The sequence below is a fragment of the Thamnophis sirtalis genome, unplaced genomic scaffold (genome assembly GCF_051295495.1).
Source record: "Thamnophis sirtalis isolate CommonGarterSnake01/CBP01778 unplaced genomic scaffold, rThaSir2_p1.2 scaffold_5, whole genome shotgun sequence".
In the NCBI taxonomy this organism is placed as follows: domain Eukaryota; kingdom Metazoa; phylum Chordata; class Lepidosauria; order Squamata; family Natricidae; genus Thamnophis; species Thamnophis sirtalis.
The window spans coordinates 80916639-80934354 of record NW_028261385.1 but is presented as its reverse complement, the minus strand read 5'-3'; the positions used below and the strand labels follow the sequence as shown (position 1 = coordinate 80934354).

The following is a 17716-nucleotide window of genomic DNA, read 5'->3' as shown; positions in this document are numbered from 1 at the left end:
AGCAGATCCCGGCTACTGATACCAGGGTGCACCAGGATATCAATAAGCTAGTGGCAGCGATCCAGTTTTCAGCAGATGCCACTCTCTATGGCCTCATCTGTTGTGGCGCGTCATTTACTTTGACTTTGCCAGTGGCAAGCGGCTGCTTGCCACAAGTGGTGCCTGGCATTGGCCTCCTTTAAAGGGGGATCTTTGTTCAGAGAATCGCTAGACCCCATCTTGGTGGAGACCAGGGACAAGAGAAAAATGTTGCCATCTGCCACCAGAAAGGGTTTTTTTTGGCCCTCGCCTTACATAATATTTCCTTTCAGGCCTCAGAATATGGGCCAGCAAATTTCAGGCCACAGGGGGGGTTATGTCCCAAGGCAGCAACATCAGGCAGACTGACCTCCCAGAGGTAGACAGTCTAAATAGCCCTTTCGTGGTGGAAGGGGTCGGTTCTTCCATTGCCCCTAATACCAATGCGTCCATTCCTCCCATCGGAGGCTGCCTGGCCTGCACAAATCATTGCTCACTCTACCAGAAGCGCAGCCACTACTGTAGTGTGGACAATGCAGGCATCATTAGAAGAGGTCTGTTGAGTGGCCACATGGTCCTCTCTTTCCCCATTCATCAAAGACTATAAACTGGACAGCTTTGCCTCGGCCGAGGCAGCATTTGATCAACTGGTGCTGCAGACTGTTCACATGGGACGGACAATCTCGGACCAAGCTGCAGCCCACCTGTAAGGACAAGCCAGTTTTGTCCCATTCCTGGATACTATCTTCACCTCAATGCAGAAATGGCGTTGGTCATACCTGGTACGCTGCTTCTCATAAGATGGAGATAGGATCTAGCTCCACCCTAAAAGAGGCTGGTCCTCGCTTCCAAATAGTAAGATTTCACTACAGGACACGTTGAGTCTGTCACTTCAACTTCGCCAAAAGCTGGGAAGACCTAGCAACAGGGGAGTGCTCTAACAGTTCTGACAAACTCAGTCCAATCAGCGAGCAGACAAAGTCAACCCATTCCTGGATGCTATCTCCACCTTATGAGAAGAGGTGTATTAGGTAAGACCAACACCTTTTTTCTGCAACTCTTTCGAGCTGTTTCTCATTATTTCTTATTATAATCTGCAACTTTAGTCATTTTGTAGAGTTCTCCAGAGTATCCATACCTTATTCCCTAGTTGTAGAAGCCACACAAAGAGGATGCTTCCCAAAAATCTCAGACAATTCTGGTTTATGTTAAGAGGTAATCATATATTTGTGAGGGGAAGGAAATAGATATTCCATTGCAACATTTTCTCTTCAGGTTGCCAGTCATGTGAGTCTGGCGATAGGAGAACCAGGTAGAAGAACCAGGTATTTTTAGACCAGAAAACATCATTATGTAAACACAAAGCAGGTGTTTCTGATTTAACTCCTGATTTAACTAAGTATAGCCAGAGTATTCACCCTTTTGTTTGGAAACAAAGAATCTAGAACAAACTGGTTAAGCATTGCTTTTTGAGGGCTCATCTATAAATTACCTGTCTATCAACATATAAACCATTCTTCTTAATTGTTTTTCCTTGAGCTCTTTGTTATCTGTGATGGCTCAAGGGACTGCAAAGAAGAGACACTTCCTTAGAATTCCTTAGAATTCAGTCACGAACAAATTCAGTAGTGATTGTAGAAGTGCAAAACATTTTTCTGTAAATGGTATATATGTAGATGACACCCAGAGAACCACAGTTACAGGTAAGCAACTTATTCGTTTTCTTTACAGTAATGATGAACTTTTCTAAATGACTTTGTCAGATCCACTTATATGAAAGGGTCATGTCATAGGCATACAAAAGGACCTTTAAAAAAATATAAGCATAAAGTGATAAAAATGTTTTTAGATCTATAACTAGTTTACTCAGTATATTCAAACACATATAAAGTTTTAATCAGAAAATGTAATTTTTACTGTGTTTGCTTTTGCTAGTATATTCCATATTTTATCTCTACTTATGGAATAAAAATACAGTTAAGTCAATAAATATTGCAACTATCTATCTAAGAGTTTTTGGTTCTCAGATAATACAGAATAAAGTATTATCTTCCTAAAATCAGTCTCGTCTTTCTCCAGTATGTTATTTCCATCTGTCAGATATTCCAATTTGTAAAAGATAAATCTAGCATGAACTTTAGCTGTAGTATTAAATCAGTCTAATAGATCTGTACTTTGATATTATGTTGGTTGCTGTTTTCAAATATAAGAACCATGATAGTAAGTTTTTAATTTTTTTGTATGAAATCTGCATTGTTTATGTGAGTAAGCAACTCTGCCAAGGGTGAGGTTTAAGTGCAGAACTCTTTAAAAAATCAAGGGGCAAACCCCTACCTCACTCAGAGCTTGGTTGATTGTTCTTTAACAATAAGAGATTTATAAGAGATTTAACTTCTTGAAAGGATACAAGCTGCCATAAAGGCCTGAAGTTGCAATATAATATAAAAGCCTTATTGAACCAAGGAGAATTGTTGCCCTTTAGGGCCCTTCTTTTTTTTACAAAAAAATCTGAATTAATTCCCCCTCCCCTAGAAACAGCAATAGACTAAGGAATTTTAGCTGGCTGAGACCCTGTCTAAAACTGCAGTTCCAAATTTACCAAAATTTGATAATGAATTTCTTGCTGTAATCCAGTTCTGTTCTTCTTGTGTAACCTAACATCCAAACATAAATGCCTTTATAGGTGCACTATAAACTGAACTCAGCTTCTCTTGAAAACAAATGTGTGGCCAAATTTTGAAGGAAGAATATAAGTTTCCAATATTATCAATTGCTTACAGAAAAGAGTATTATTAATGGAACATAATTGTTCATAAAACTCTGACAACGCCAGCCCAACTTTCTATAATCAAAATAGCAAACACATCAGTAGCTCTACCCATGATTTGAAACTTATCTTGTAAATAAACCCAATTTCTTGTGAATATACAATGGCAGGAGCTATGAAATAAGTAATTATTAAGAGCTCTACTACCTTTTGTGCTACATTCCATCATAAAATGCCAATTTATTTTCTTATATATTTTTGGAATATCTCATTAGTCATGGTTTTGTTTATCCAGAGTAGAGACCAGACTTGACTATACATGTAACAGTATCTGCAGTTTTGATTTTCTTTTTTATTACTTTACATACAAGTAAAATGGCAGGTGTGTAAAACACATTTTTGAAGAGGTTAAGACAACATAACATAATATTTATTCATCTTCCATTTTTAAGCTATTACTAATACTCCGTGTTTGCTGCATTTGTTGGGGAAGAAAGTTGATGACCTTCTGTACTCCTTTGTCTAGACTGCAAATGCAGATAAAATGTTAGTAAATTTCATATATGTAGCTTTTGCTGATTCCTTAGAAATTCAGCAGAAAAGTGAGCTAGTGACTGCTTTTACATACCATACTAAGTCATAGTGTGGTTTGTTTGGTTTTAAGTTAGCATATTGTATAAACACAGTAATTTGTATGCCATGATTTAAGACTTAGCATACTATGTGAGTCCAGCCAAAGGCTTACTCTGTAAAAGCAATGTTAAACGAACCTGGCTCAAGGCAATAAGTTAATGTAGTCATTCTATTATCTATATAACAATTGTCATTCCATCCTTGGTACATGTTGTGCACATAATAAGGCAAAAACACCTTATATATTTATGGGTCATAGATACATCCCATAGAAGAAAGCCTCCCCCCTCCCCCCAAAAATACAGCCCAGGTGGCATTATTATTTATAGCCTTGGAGTTGAGGTAGAGTAATTGAGTAAAGAGACCAAAGAAGAGATGTGTAGAAAACTGCAAAATAGATTTATCTCGCCATATGAATTGCCTAGTTCAAACTCATAAACAGGTTCTCAGGGACAGAAATAAAATGAGGCTGTGAAAATCAGTCCCAAGTAATGCTCTTTCTTACATGGATAAACACTGTCGTATTTTATAAATTAGTATAGTATACATGAAGCCAGACATTATGGCTTATGCAGTGAACTAATTTAAGCATATGATGACATAGTGTGATAGGTGAAACAGTATTATTGTTGTGATTATTTAGCATTTATGAATATTAAATTTAATTGAAAAAATTGTACGGCTTACAGGGTGAACCAACTTAAGCCAAGGAATATATTTTATGATATGTATTTTATGATACTAAATAATGTATCAAGGTTATTATTATTAACACTCCAAATGATATGTCCAGTTATTTCAGGTAGTTTTTCTATGTTAAGGCATAGGACTAGATCGTAGTTCTCAAAAGTCTATAGAAAATATCATGATAGACATCCAATGATGATTATAACAGCAATAGATGTGTCTCCTTCCCTAGCCAGTGAAGGGTTGATTATGGGAGATAAGGCTCAGAAGAATCTGGATCTTTCTGAGGATGAGGAGGTTACGGTTCCTAACCTCCCTGCCTTTATGGGCTTGTTTCCTCCAAATCTATTCCGGTCTCTCCTGCGCAAGGTGTATTCTACTGCACAGCTGGGGGGGGGGGCAGCCAAGGAAGGTGATCCAGCAAAGAAACCTCAAGGCCCATTTTTTTCTGAACCTAAAACTGCTAAGGAGGAGATACTTGCTCTTCATTTATTCTTGGTGGTGTTAAAGAAGCAATGGGAGAATCCTGGGGCTTTCCCAAATCCTGGCAGTAATGGCAGAAGGTTCTATAATATTGAGCCAGATTTCTCCCAAGCATTGCAGATGCCACGATGGATCCACCCTGGTGGTCTTGGCCTCCCCCACCTCACTGGTACCCAAGGATGTGGCAGACAACCTGTAGGCCGATGATAGGCAGGCGGTGATGATTCTCAGGAGGACCTTCTAGTCGGCGTCTTGGGCCATAAAGGCAGTGGCCTCTGCATCATTTTCAACCTCATGGCTATCCGTTGGATAGAGCAGATCCAGGCGCATATCCCACCGGAGGACGTTCATCTCCACCAGGACTTGAACAAGTTAGTAGCGGTTGCTCAATTTTTGGCTGACGCAACCTTAAACACTATGAAGTTTGCTTCCAGGGCTATGGCATCGTCCGTTGCGTCTTGTCGTCTCCTGTGGCTCCGGGGCTGGCAAGCAGACAACAAGATGAAGTGGCAGCTGGCTTCAGCGGCTTATTCCGGGGGTTCCCGTTTTGGGCCTTCCCTTGACCCATTCCTGGTCGCGGACAAAAACAAGAAGGTTCTGCCTACCGCAGCAAAGAAGGCGGAACAGAAGACCACACCTTATTACCGCAGGTCTTCGTATCGCCCATAGGAACAAGAGATGCACCAGAGCAGGTAGCCTCCTGCTAGGTAGGATAGGCAAGCTGACAGGGGATACAATAGGGATAGATCACGCTTCCAGCTCCAGAGTAAATGGCCCTTTCGGGGGGAGGTGGTCACCCTTATCGCCGGGGCAAGTAGGTTGTCTTTGACCCCACCCATTGGCGGTCTCCTGGCGCTGTTCTCAGGCAGAGATCTCCACTGATGCATGGGTACTTAGTATGGTGAAATTCATCTGGAATTTCTCTCTCACCCTTCAAGATTTTTTCACACATTCTTGCCTGCCAAGTGCATTGAGAAGCCCCGGCAGATGCGGCAGGCCATCCAACACCTGCCTGATATTGCGGCAATAGAGCAATCCCTGGGGACCAGGCGGGCCAGGGTATCTATTCAAACCTTTTCCTCGTGCCTAAGTCTTTGGGGGGATGGAGAGCCATTTTGGATTTAAAGCTTTTGAACCAATACTTGGTTTACAAGCGTTTCAAGATGGCCTCTCTCAAGTCCAGTTTGGCAGGGATTCGTGAGGGGGATTATGTGGTCTCCATTGACCTCATGAAGGCCTACCTGCGCATTTCCATTTTCCCTTAGAATAGGCATTTCTTTCGCTTCTCCTATCTGGGAGTACACTATCAATACAGGGCCCTGTCATTTGGGTTAGCTTCGGTCCCCAGGTCTTCACCAAGGTGCTTGCAGTAGTTGCTGCCCATGTAAGGGAGGTTCCCATTAGACTGCATTGTTACCTAGATGACATTCTCGTCCAAGGGGCGTCGCCTTCCCAGATGAGGACGGACCTTCAGCGGGTCATTAACACGCTCCAGAGTTTGGGGTTCACTGTTAACTTTGAAAAGAGTACCCTTACCCCAGCCACTAGGATTCTTCATCTAGGAACAGTTATAGATTCCTGTTTGGGTAGAGTTTTTCTTTCCCCTGATTGCAGATCCAGCTTGTTGAAGTTAGTTAGATTTGGAGGGATTGTTGTGTTCCCATAGTCCTCCTCTTCAGCTTGCTGGGGAAGTTTATCTCCTGTATTGAGGTGGTGCCATGGGCTACACACAAGGACACTTCAGTGGAGGCTGCTCCTGTACCAGAGGTCTGCGGATGGTCAGCAGGAAGCTTCTCACATGTAAGGTTGTGTTTCTGGTAGCAGTTACTTTGGCTAACTTGTTTTCAGGATCTCGGAAGCGCACGTTGCATTGAAACTGGAGTCTGAAAGGAGGAGCCCAGAGGCCTGGCTTCAGCTTCAATCCAGTCTCGAGGCATATTGGACGTGATTATACCATCTCTGGACCAGTGGTGGGATTCAAATAATTTAACAACCGGTTCTCTGCCCTAATGACAAGCTGGGTAGGCGTGACTCGGTGGTCATGTGACTGGATAGGCATGGCCAACTTGACATCACTCATGTCAATGGGAGTTTCGCCTTAGCTGTCACAATGTAATAAGGGTTAACCAGAGAGGCAGTTTCTGTAAGCAGGACAATAAAGATTAGACTAGAAACAACACCAGAATGTTTCCTTCCTGCCTTCCTTACAGGATTAGCCCTGTAAAATGGGGAAAAAACAAAATGAGATTTCTTCCAACAACCGATTCTCCCAACCGCTTAGAAAGTTATGAACCGATTCTCCCGAATAGGTGCGAACTGGCTGAATCCCACCACTGCTCTGGACCATCCTGCAAACAACTCTTAAAATTACAGTTCAAGTCATTTTAAGACAGTTGTTAAGTGAATCACTGCAGTTTTTAAGTTAGTAACACTGTTGTTAAGTGAATCTGGCTTACCCATTGATTTTGCTTGTCAGAAATTCACAAAAGTAATCACATCTCCATAGGACGTGATTACTGCAACTGTCATAAATAGGAGCCAGTTGCCAAGTGTCTGAATTTTGATCAATGGCCATGGAGACGTTGCAACGATTGTAAGTGTAAAAAATGGTTATCGGTCACTGTTTTCAGTGTCTTGTAACTTTGGTCACTAAATGAACTGTTGTAAATCGAGGACTACCTGTTCAAGGAGGCCTCCATGTAAACTAGAATCCAGTAGTTGTGACTTTGAGGTTATGAAGACATCTCTGCAGAGACATCACCAGTATGCCAGGAGCAGGGGAAGTTGATATCCACATATAATAATACTGAGATTGCACACGGGTATTCCGTGAACAGCAAAGTTGTTGTGTTAGTGAGGTAGTTATAATATAATTATAAGGAAGAATAATTTAGTGTTGCATTGAGTTTCTTGAAATAAACACAGATTTAATACATGAATTTAATTTTATTATTTCTAAAAATAGAGTAAGAAGAAAGAATTATTGCTTAAAACAAGAAAATACTTCTAAAGGATTTAAAATCTGAAGAAAGCAAGCATATTTGAATTTCAGGTGATATAAGCAGGGAGACAAAGCTTTAAAATAATAAAACAATGATCTTGGATTTGAATAGATTTGCACTTGGATTTGACAAGAAAGGTTTGTAAACCAATGAAATGAAAAGCATGTGTTTGAAAGGTATAGTTACAAGCAAGTCAGTGGTATGAAAACAAAAGGTTAAACATTCGTTTTTAAAGTCTGGCTTCTCAACAACAAAAATTCATTTTGTCATTTTGTTTGCAAAGTTCGTAAATATTTAACTTACAGGCACCTTTCTTCCTCTCCACGCCGTTTGATTCGTGATAAGGAAAGGCTGACCTCGGGAACAGATTTTTGAAAAAAATAACTTAATGTATTGACAGAGCAAGCAACAATCTCTTAATTATAGCTAATGCCTCTCTGCTGGTAGCCTGAGGGAAATCTATGTTGTTTATATGGTCTTCCCCAACCTGGTGCCCTCTAGAGACTGAGCTTAACCAATATTAACATGATGGATGCTGTACTTGATCATATTGGGAGGGTTCCAAATTTGCGCAGGTTGATTTAAATGGTTAGCATAGATTAGCGATGGCGAACCTTTTTTGGCTTGTGTGCCATAAGCGGGGGGAGCGCAGGGGGGTTGTGCATGAGTGTGCTGCACCCATAATGCAGTGTGCAACCCTCCCAGCATGCATGTGCGCATGACAGGTACTCCCCCTATTTTTTGCATGTGTTTTTCTCCCCAGATTCCAGAGGCTTTATAGGAGCCTGGGGAGGGCGAAAACAGCCTCCACCCCGGAGGCCCTCCGGAGGCATCAGGAGCTTCCCTGAAGCCTCCGGAGTGGAAAAAACTGGCCCTACAGGCAAACCAGAACTTAAGAAACGAGCTTTCAGTTTACTTGTAGGGCTGGTTTAAGTCCTGCAGAGCCTTCAGGGAAGCCGCCTGAGAGCTCCTGAGTGCTTTGAAGGGCTAAAACCAGCCCTATGAGCAACCCAGAAGTAACTTCTAGTTTGCTCGTAGGGTCGTTTTTTGCCCTCCGAAGCCTTCAGGGAAGCCTCCTGAAGCCTCCGGAGGGCTAAAACTGGCCCTATGAGCAAACTGGAAGTCCGTTCCTGAACTTCCAATTTGCCCGTAGAGCCGGTTTTTCGTGCTCTGGAGGCTTCAGGGAAGCTCCTGAAACCTCCAGAGGGTGAAAAATGGCCTAAAAAAAAAGGCCGAAGTTAGCTGGCCAGCCCTGACAAATGGCTCCGTGTGCCACTTGTGGCATGCTTGCCATAGGTTCGCCATCACAGGCCTAGAGTCTCCTGCTTGAGCAGGTGGTTGGACTAGAAGACTTCCAAGGTCCCTTCCAACTCTTTTATTCTGTGTTCTGAGAAAAAAAAATGTATTAAAATGTACATATAGATTGAATACTTATATTTCAAGAATAATAGTCCCCCCCCCCCACCTTATAAAACAGGCCCATAGTTTATGAACTACAACTTTGCTTACCCAACCAATTTGACCTGGCATCTCTACTATATTAAAAGGACTGTGACTCCTAATCTGGGAGAGTGGTTCTAATAGATCCAAGGAATAATATCAGATCTCTCTGTCCAAAGAGTGCTGTGTAGGAACAGCTAAGACACCATACAGAATCTTTAAACTCTCAGACTTCTGATAGAGAACCTGAGATTGAGAAAGATACATACCATGCATGGAGGTGAGAAAGGTTTTTCTCCCTCCGTCTATATAGACCCGTGGTGGCAAACCTATGGCACGCATGCCACAGGTGGCACGCAGAGCCCTCTGTGTGGGCACATGCACTGTCGCCCCAGCACAGACGAAACGCTGCCAGCCACGCACAAAAACAAGTGCTGGGCAGAACAGAACTCTGATTGGTGGATGCAGTTTCGTTTCGCACCTCCCATTTAAGTTGATAGACAGCCAGGGTCCTGTTTGCGAATTGTCCCCGCTCCTTTCCTTCTATTTCGAAAAATTCTATTCTAAAAATCCTCCCCACCCTTTTGCTTTTTTCACCCCCAATTTCCTCCAGTAGTTATCATTTGCTTGCCTTCTTTCAAAAATTACAGATACACAAGCAAATAACCAGTGCGTTGATGAGACCTAATTGCAAAAAATGGTCTGTGTGCGTGTGTAAGACTACACTAGAGGGATCTTGCACACGGCTCTCATATCTCTGCAGCAATAATGGATCCCTTGTTGCCCACCTCCTCGCCCTGTGTTTGGTCTCCTTGGAATGTTCTTTTCCTGTGAAACGATTGTCTCATATCATGTGCAGAGTGCCTTTCAAATCAACCCCTTCAAATTTTCAGCCCTCACCAGAACAATAGAAAGGAGAGAAGGACTCTATAGCTTCACCCTTCTTCGGTCCGGCTCCCTCCCGCCCTCCTGTGCCACAGCGATCCTTCACACTCACTCCACTTCCCTTCCATATTCCCATGAGGATCGCTCCCCGGCTCCTTTCAGGAACCCACCTGATCTCCCTTCTAAGACTAGCTGGGCTCTGCTGCCTCCGCTTACCCTCCCTCCCCCTGCTCCCCACACCAGCGGCAGCACCAGGTAAAGGGAGGTGGGCTGCTCTGGGACTTTGGCAGGGTGTCTGGAAAAGGTCTGCCCTGGGGAGCGGAGGGTGGTGATGGGAACCCTGCTGATGCTGAGGCCAGAAGGACCTGACTGAACTGTTGCAGAGACAAGAACGCGGAGCCATTGCAGGGGTGGTGTGCGCATGAGTTTGTGTGTGTGTGTGTGTGTGAGAGAGAGAGAGAGAGAGAGAGAGAAAGAGAGAGAGACTCAGCTTGCTTCCCTTCTTCTAAGTTTGCAGTCGCTGTCAAAAGTTCAGTTTGTCCTCCAATTGCCTGAGTAGATCCTTCTAAGAAGAGTTCACTGGCTTTGTTGGGGTTTGAAAGAGAGGGGGAGGGGGGAGAGAGAGGGAGGGAAAAAGAAAGAGAGGGAGAAAGAAAAAGGGAAAGAGAGAGAAACAGGCAAAGAGGGAGAGAAAGAGGGAAAGACAGAAGGAAAGAGAGGAAGGGAAAGAGAGAAATGAAGTTACAAAAGTTTTTCTTTTTAATTGTTGCTAAACATAATATTTCAAAAGGAGAAAAAAATGAAGGGGCATAAAAGTGCATTTATCACGTTCTTCTTAGAACAACTAACTGAACTTGTTTATCATTATTTTAGGTAGTAAAACCTCATTATTCATGTTAAATTGCCATGTTGGCACTTTGTGATAAATAAGTGGGTTTTGAGTTGCAGTTTGGGCACTTGGTCTCTAAAAGGTTCGCCATCACTGATATAGACTGTTTCAGTCAGAATCTAACTATAGTTGGATTCATATTCCACAAATTGAAGAGCTCTGACATCTGCTCTATGAATAAAAATGATTTGAATTAAAAGTGCAAATTTTGGTCAGCATTCAATATATTTGCAATAATTAAAGACACACAGCTAGATTCTTCGAATTCTTCATGCATCCAGGAAACAATTTCTGCGCTTGAAAAAGGAACTCAGTAGCACCCTCCTACAATAAAAATATATTCAATTATTTTCCATCTGTCATGTTCTTGTGTAAGGAATATGCAAGCTGGAAAGTTTAAAATGCCTAATTTCAAATAGCCTAATTACAAAATAGCTTAGACACAAGAACAAATATTTTCCTTTGAACTATACTTTTCCGTTAATTTAATACACTTTTTTCCAGTTTAGGATTAAGTGTATAGAGAATTTTTTGGCTTCTGCAAAATGGTTGTAGAATTATATAATGTGCCCTGTATCTTCACTAGAAATCTTTAACATGGTATAATGTAAACTTGAATATAAAAGTAATAAAGCATTGTTTTAAGATAACATCAAATGCATGTGTGGTGATTTATGCATTCCAGTTTCATTTGAATCTAGTGCTTAGACCTTTCCATTTTTCTTTTTTCAGCACTACTTTTTCAAAAAGGGATTTGAGCTCTTCAGATAATTTACTGTAAACCTGTAACAATACAGCAATGCAATACTTAAGCACTTTGAGAATATGAATAGTTTGTTATGCTGAATTTAATTCAGCTGAGTGAAGGAAGGCTTATTACGAAAAATTGTTGTTACATGCTGGGAAGAGGCTGTTTGGCAAGATGTCCAAAAATCGAATACACAAGGTTTTCTAGGCTGAATGTAGTCCATTACATTCAAAAGAAATGCTTGAACTACATACTGTAGTGTGCAAAGCATATTAGTGTGAGTGAAGTACCTCCCAGCCTTAAGGCAACCATATCATTTGGAAGGCTCGTAAGGTTGCTTCAAATGTTTACATGATTCTCTATACATGTGCCACTGATCATAGTGAAAATGTTTTCTGTGCATACATATAGATACAATCAGAATAATATTCAAAGCATTACCACAAAGCTATCACAAGATTTGAGTGCTTCAACGCTTTGGAGTATGTTAGTTCATTTGCATTAATACAGTTTGTAAAAAAAGTCTTAGATTTAAAGATTTAACAGCCTGAATTAACATTGCATTAAGCCCTACATTGTTTTAATCATGACTTAACTTTTTAAAAACAGCTGAGTTTATGCAACCTGCCAATAGAAAATGAATACAATATACAAACAAACCATTGTTTGTTGTATATTTTACAATAGCCATTGAATGTTGTGTATTTTACAGATGTGAACATGAGATTTCACTCTTTCTGTTTATATTAACTTAGAGATTTTTCTAACATGTTTTGTCACTTCAATTTTCTAGTTTAACTAAATCTGAGAACAAGCCAAACAAAATTGTGTGGAACTCCAAGTAGTTAAGTAATTATAAGAAGCTTTCTCTTTAAACTATCATTTCTAAATCACAATTAAGTTTATGAGTAAAAATACATGGTTATAAGAAAACAGGAACTATCAGTAAATTAATTTCTTTTCAGTAATAAAAAAAAATTTGCAAGTAAATTTACATGTTAAAATTTTCCCATGCATGTTCTGAGTTCAACATAGTGAAACGTATCCTTTCTATATTATATGTAATGGCCCTGAGTTATGCTTGAAATATGCATCTTATTTGAACTTTGATTTCTCATGTCAGAATTGCTATACTTCAGCTTTCTATGCTAACACAGCTATGGTAGATTCAGTTAAGTAAGTATTCATGTGTCAAGAAAATAATATTTCGAAGGAGTAAAATAAGGATATTAATCATGAAAAACCTTTATTCTCATATGAGATGAATCAACATGTAGTATAATGATGTGACTGGAAGATCAAGTTTCATAGTCAGCTATGGCACTGCATGGATTACAGAGATAAAATTATAGGGATGTACTATAGACATCTTAACTTCCTGAAGAATATGTGATGCATAAATAAACAAAAAAGATATACATATGGAGAAACAATATTGAACTCAATGTCCTTTTACAATACAATACAATAGCAGAGTTGGAAGGGACCTTGGAGGTCTTCTAGTCCAACCCCCTGCCTAGGCAGGAAACCCTATACTATTTCAGACAAATGGCTATCCAACATCTTCTTAAAGACTTCCAGTGTTGGAGCATTCACAACTTCTGGAGGCAAGCTGTTCCACTGATTAATTGTTCTAACTGTCAGGAAATTTCTCCTCAGTCTCTCCTTGATTAGTTTCCACCCATTGCTTCTTGTTCAGGTGCCTTGGAAAATAGTTTGAGTCCCTCTTCTTTGTGGCAACCCCTGAGATATTGGAACACTGCTATCATGTCTCCCCTAGTCCTTTTTTCTATTAAACTAGACATACCCAGTTCCTGCAACCGTTCTTCATATGTTTTAGTCTCCAGTCCCCTAATCATCTTTGTTGCTCTTCTCTGCACTCTTTCTAGAGTCTCCTCATCTTTTCTACATCGTGGTGACCAAAACTGAATGCAGTATTCCAAGTGTGACCTTACCAAGGCATTATAAAGTGGTATTAACACTTCACGTGATTTTGATTCTACCCCTCTGTTTAAGCAGCCTAGAACTGTGTTGGCTTTTTTGACAGCTGCTGCTCACTGCTGGCTCATATTTAAATGGTTGTCCACTAGGACTCCAAGATCCCTTTCACAGTTACTACTGTTGAGCAAGGTATCACCTATACTGTACCTGCATTTCGTTTTTCTTGCCTAAATGTAGAACCTTAGTCTTTTCACCACTGAATTTCATTTTATTAGATAGTGCCCAATGTTCAAGTTTGTCAAGATCGTTCTGTATCTCTAGCCTATCTTTTGGAGTGTTGGCTATTCCTGCCAGCTTGGTGTCATCTGCAAATTTGATGAGTTCCCCATTTCATCCAAATCATTGATGAAGATGTTGAAGAATACTGGGCCCAAAACAGAGCCTTGGGGTACTCCACTGCATACTTCCCTCCATGAAGATGCAGTTCCATTGAGGACTACATGTTGAGTGCGGTTGGTCAGCCAGTTACAAATCCATCTGGTGTTGATGCTGTCTAACCCACATTCTTCTACTTTATCTAGTAGTAGGTTATGGTCTGCCTTATCAAATGCCTTACTGAAGTCCAAGTAAACTATATTGACAGCATTCCTCTGGTCCATTAATTTTGTCACATTATCAAAGAATGCAATAAGATTAGTCTGGCATGATCTGTTTTTGACAAACCCATGTTGGCTTTTTGCTATTACTTTGTTTGCTTCTAGGTGTTCACTAATTCATTGCTTGATTATCGATCAAGCAACAAATTAGTTAAATATTATGAATATTTTAATTAAACATGAATATTTTAATTAAACACAGCACAGGATTATCTTATTAGAAAAAGTGGACTATCTATCTATCTATCTATCTATCTATCTATTATATTTTTATCCCACTTTTATTTTTATAAACAATTTTAGTGAACATGTAACATTCCTCTTATTCAACAAGAGAATAAATCTCTTGTTGATTTATACAAAGATGGATGGGATGTTTTTCTTGTTACCTTTTGAAAGAGCATGTGTTGTGAAATTCAGAAAGGTTAATTGAGATATAACTATTTTTAAGTTAATTTGAGATGGGCAATATATGGTATACTTCACATCACAATTAGGTAAGAGATTAAGTTGAGATCTTTTGATCAAGAACATGAGATTTTTGTTCATTTCAAATTTTGCATTTCATGCAAAACCAGTTTTTAAGAAAATTTGAGTTGATATTTATCTTATCTATCTATCTCTGTCTATCTATTTATCTATCTATCCATCCATCCAGTCCAACTTCATCCTTATATTTTATAAATAAGGCAAAGAACATTATCCTAATAGTGTATTAGGATAGTCATAAAGTGTAATAAGACGTTTGTGTACATCGGTGATGGTGAATCTTTTGGATTCAGTGTGTCAAAAATTCAGAAAATGCCTGATTTTGTTCACATCTCTCTCACACACACACACACAAAGGGGGGAGAAGTGTTTGAGTGCCTATGGGGCACTTGGGAACAGAGCGTTTTGCCAGGCTGTGTTACTCTGCCTCCTGCGCGGGTCCCAGAAGAAGTAAGCAGGAAGCCACATGGGCTTCTGCTGCACATGGTTGCTGATGCCTCTGTGAGGTAGTTATTGGGGTGTGGAGCCATGGGGCCCTGAGGTAAGCCTAGTGCTTATTTTGGGCCCCAAAAGAAAATAAGACCAGGTCTTATTTTCAGGGACAGTATATAAACTATATTTGTCAATGTTGCATAATTATTTTATTGAAGGTCTGTCATGATTATTTTATTGAAGGTCTGTAGCAGAAAATTATGTGAAATAAAGAGCAGCTTTATCCAGCTTGTATGGGCTGGGTATGCTTTCATTTTTAGCAGTCTTATCATCTCATAATCTTGAAGATGAAAATCCTAATATTCTCTATTGAATAATAAAATCAGTACAATGAATAAGTGGTGGCCATCCTGTGGACTGCATAAGTTTCCAAGGGTGTCTCCTGCTCAGGAAGTTTGACGGAGTTGGGTTTTTTGGTTTGTTTTGCAGTCCCCCAGTTTCCTGTTTTGAAATCTGGCAGAAAGATATCAGAATGTAGTGGCATAATTTTAATAACAGTAATAATGTATGATAAGCACATTAAAATTCAGTAGGCTTAACATACTATTTTGTTTTTCAAGAAAAAAATATTTAAAAAGCAAAATAAATAATAAATAGCCCAAAGTTTTCAAACTCATTCTATTGGGTGACATCACCATTATGCCTCTTTTAGCTGTCATTGTAAGGGGGGGAAATGCCACTTCTCATGTTAGTAAACAAAGGCTATACAAGATTTAAAGCATTACAGCTTTAGGGGTCACCAAAGTATGTATAAGGAGTTTCCCTTGATGTTTTTAGGTAAAATCACAAATCTGCTTCCAGAATTAGTTTAATTCTGTTGCAAGTACAACTCCATCTATATGAATTTAAGCCTTTTCTCCCCCTGTGATTGATCTTGATATCCAGAAGTTTAAAATACATATACAGTCAGTTGATAAATAATCTGTGTATGAATCTAAAAACTCAGAAAAATTAATTTTACCTGTGGGCAGTAATCAAAAATTCATGAGCCTCTGCTTTCAAAATAAGCATCAATGAAAATGTCACTCCCAATGAAAATGTATGAATAGGTTTCATTGAAAAATATATGTGAGCAGATAAGAAACGTTTAACTATGTTGTTATACTTTATAATTATATTTCATGCAGGAATTCAGTTATGAAGTAATAAATGTGCCTAGATAAATTCATATGTTAGAACTGGGGATAAGCATATGGCAGTTCTTGTCTAAATGGGTTTCACTTCTGACCTTCAGTGCATTGAGATATACAAACATGGACCATTTCTGAAATTGATTTGCTCTCCTATTTCCAAAATATGTATGTGTTAAATTTCCAGAATAAGAATGTAAGAGCTTGGCTGGATCAGGGTCCATTTAGTCCAGCATCATGTTTTCAACAGTGGCCAGACAGATGCTTCCTGGAAATCCATGAGGTAAAAGTCTTACCTTTGGTGCTTGTTCTGGAGCTCTAGGTGTCAGTTCTTAATGCAGATTTTATACCAGCCAAGAACTAGTAAAGTCAGATGCTTGTACTAGTGGAATTTCCACTCTCTCTGAATATAATTTACTGTTAGTTCTTGAAATAGCTTGCATTGCCATGAAATAAATCCTGACTTCAAGCCCATCATGTTGGAAGTATGAAATTGTACATTTCAAGAAGGTACTGCAGCCATTTAACTCATTCCATCTATTCTTCTAGCATTGTTTTTTATTGTCTTGTTAAAAATATCCTTGCTAACTCTTAGCACTTTCTTGCTAAAATTGCCCCCTTTCCCCAAATCATGTTTCTTAGTTTTCTTTGTTGTATTTGAATCCAGGTTAAGATTACTGTGACTGAGCTTTATAGGTTAAAGTTGTGTTTTGGTTTAATTACTGAAATTGATTTTTTATGAAATATTAATGTTGTTGGAACTCTTATTGGGATTGTGAGATATTATTAATAGTATAAAAAAGTAGTAATATTTTTTATCGTTACAATTAGAGAATATAATATAGCACAGTTTTGTTCAGGAACAGTCACATTAAATGATCAGAGTTTGAGTCTATTCGTCAATTATAATGTTTAATGAACAAATACATAAAATTAAATATATTCCCAAAATCCAGAATTATTTATACATTTGAACAATCAAGAATCTATTGTATATATACAATAAATGCTTTTTAAAAAATCTTATAATATTGCACATATATTTTAAAACCTAAGTAATATTCCAGAAAAAAATTCTGGATTTAAGTATTAACTGGCCAGCCTTTCCTTACACTTAAAGAAAATATATTTGAGAAAACTCGTAAGTGCTTGGAGAGTAAAAAGCTTAAGCAGCATAATACTATTGAAGAGTACAGAGTTGTCTTAGAAATTACGGTACTGCTTTCAAGTCCAGCTTTCTACAAAATTTTGTTTTAGAAAATGTGAAATCTGCTTGTTGTTTGTCATATCTTTGAGGCCAAATCAATAATTTATTCTACAAAAACTAAAGAGGCATGCTTATTTTAATGCTGTACAAATATCTAAGAGACCAAAAATAATGGAAGCAATTTATTATTGTTTTAAAAAGTCAATGAAGTTTGCATAATCAAGTAAATTCAGAGGCTTCCTTGGATAT

General features: G+C 39.1%; 1 protein-coding gene across 2 annotated transcripts in view; it reads left to right on the top strand.

Moving 5' to 3' along the window:
- The window catches only part of MLLT3 (MLLT3 super elongation complex subunit), a 136658-nt gene that overhangs the window by 62837 nt on the left and 56105 nt on the right, over positions 1 to 17716 (top strand). The gene's annotated exons all lie outside the window — the stretch shown is intronic.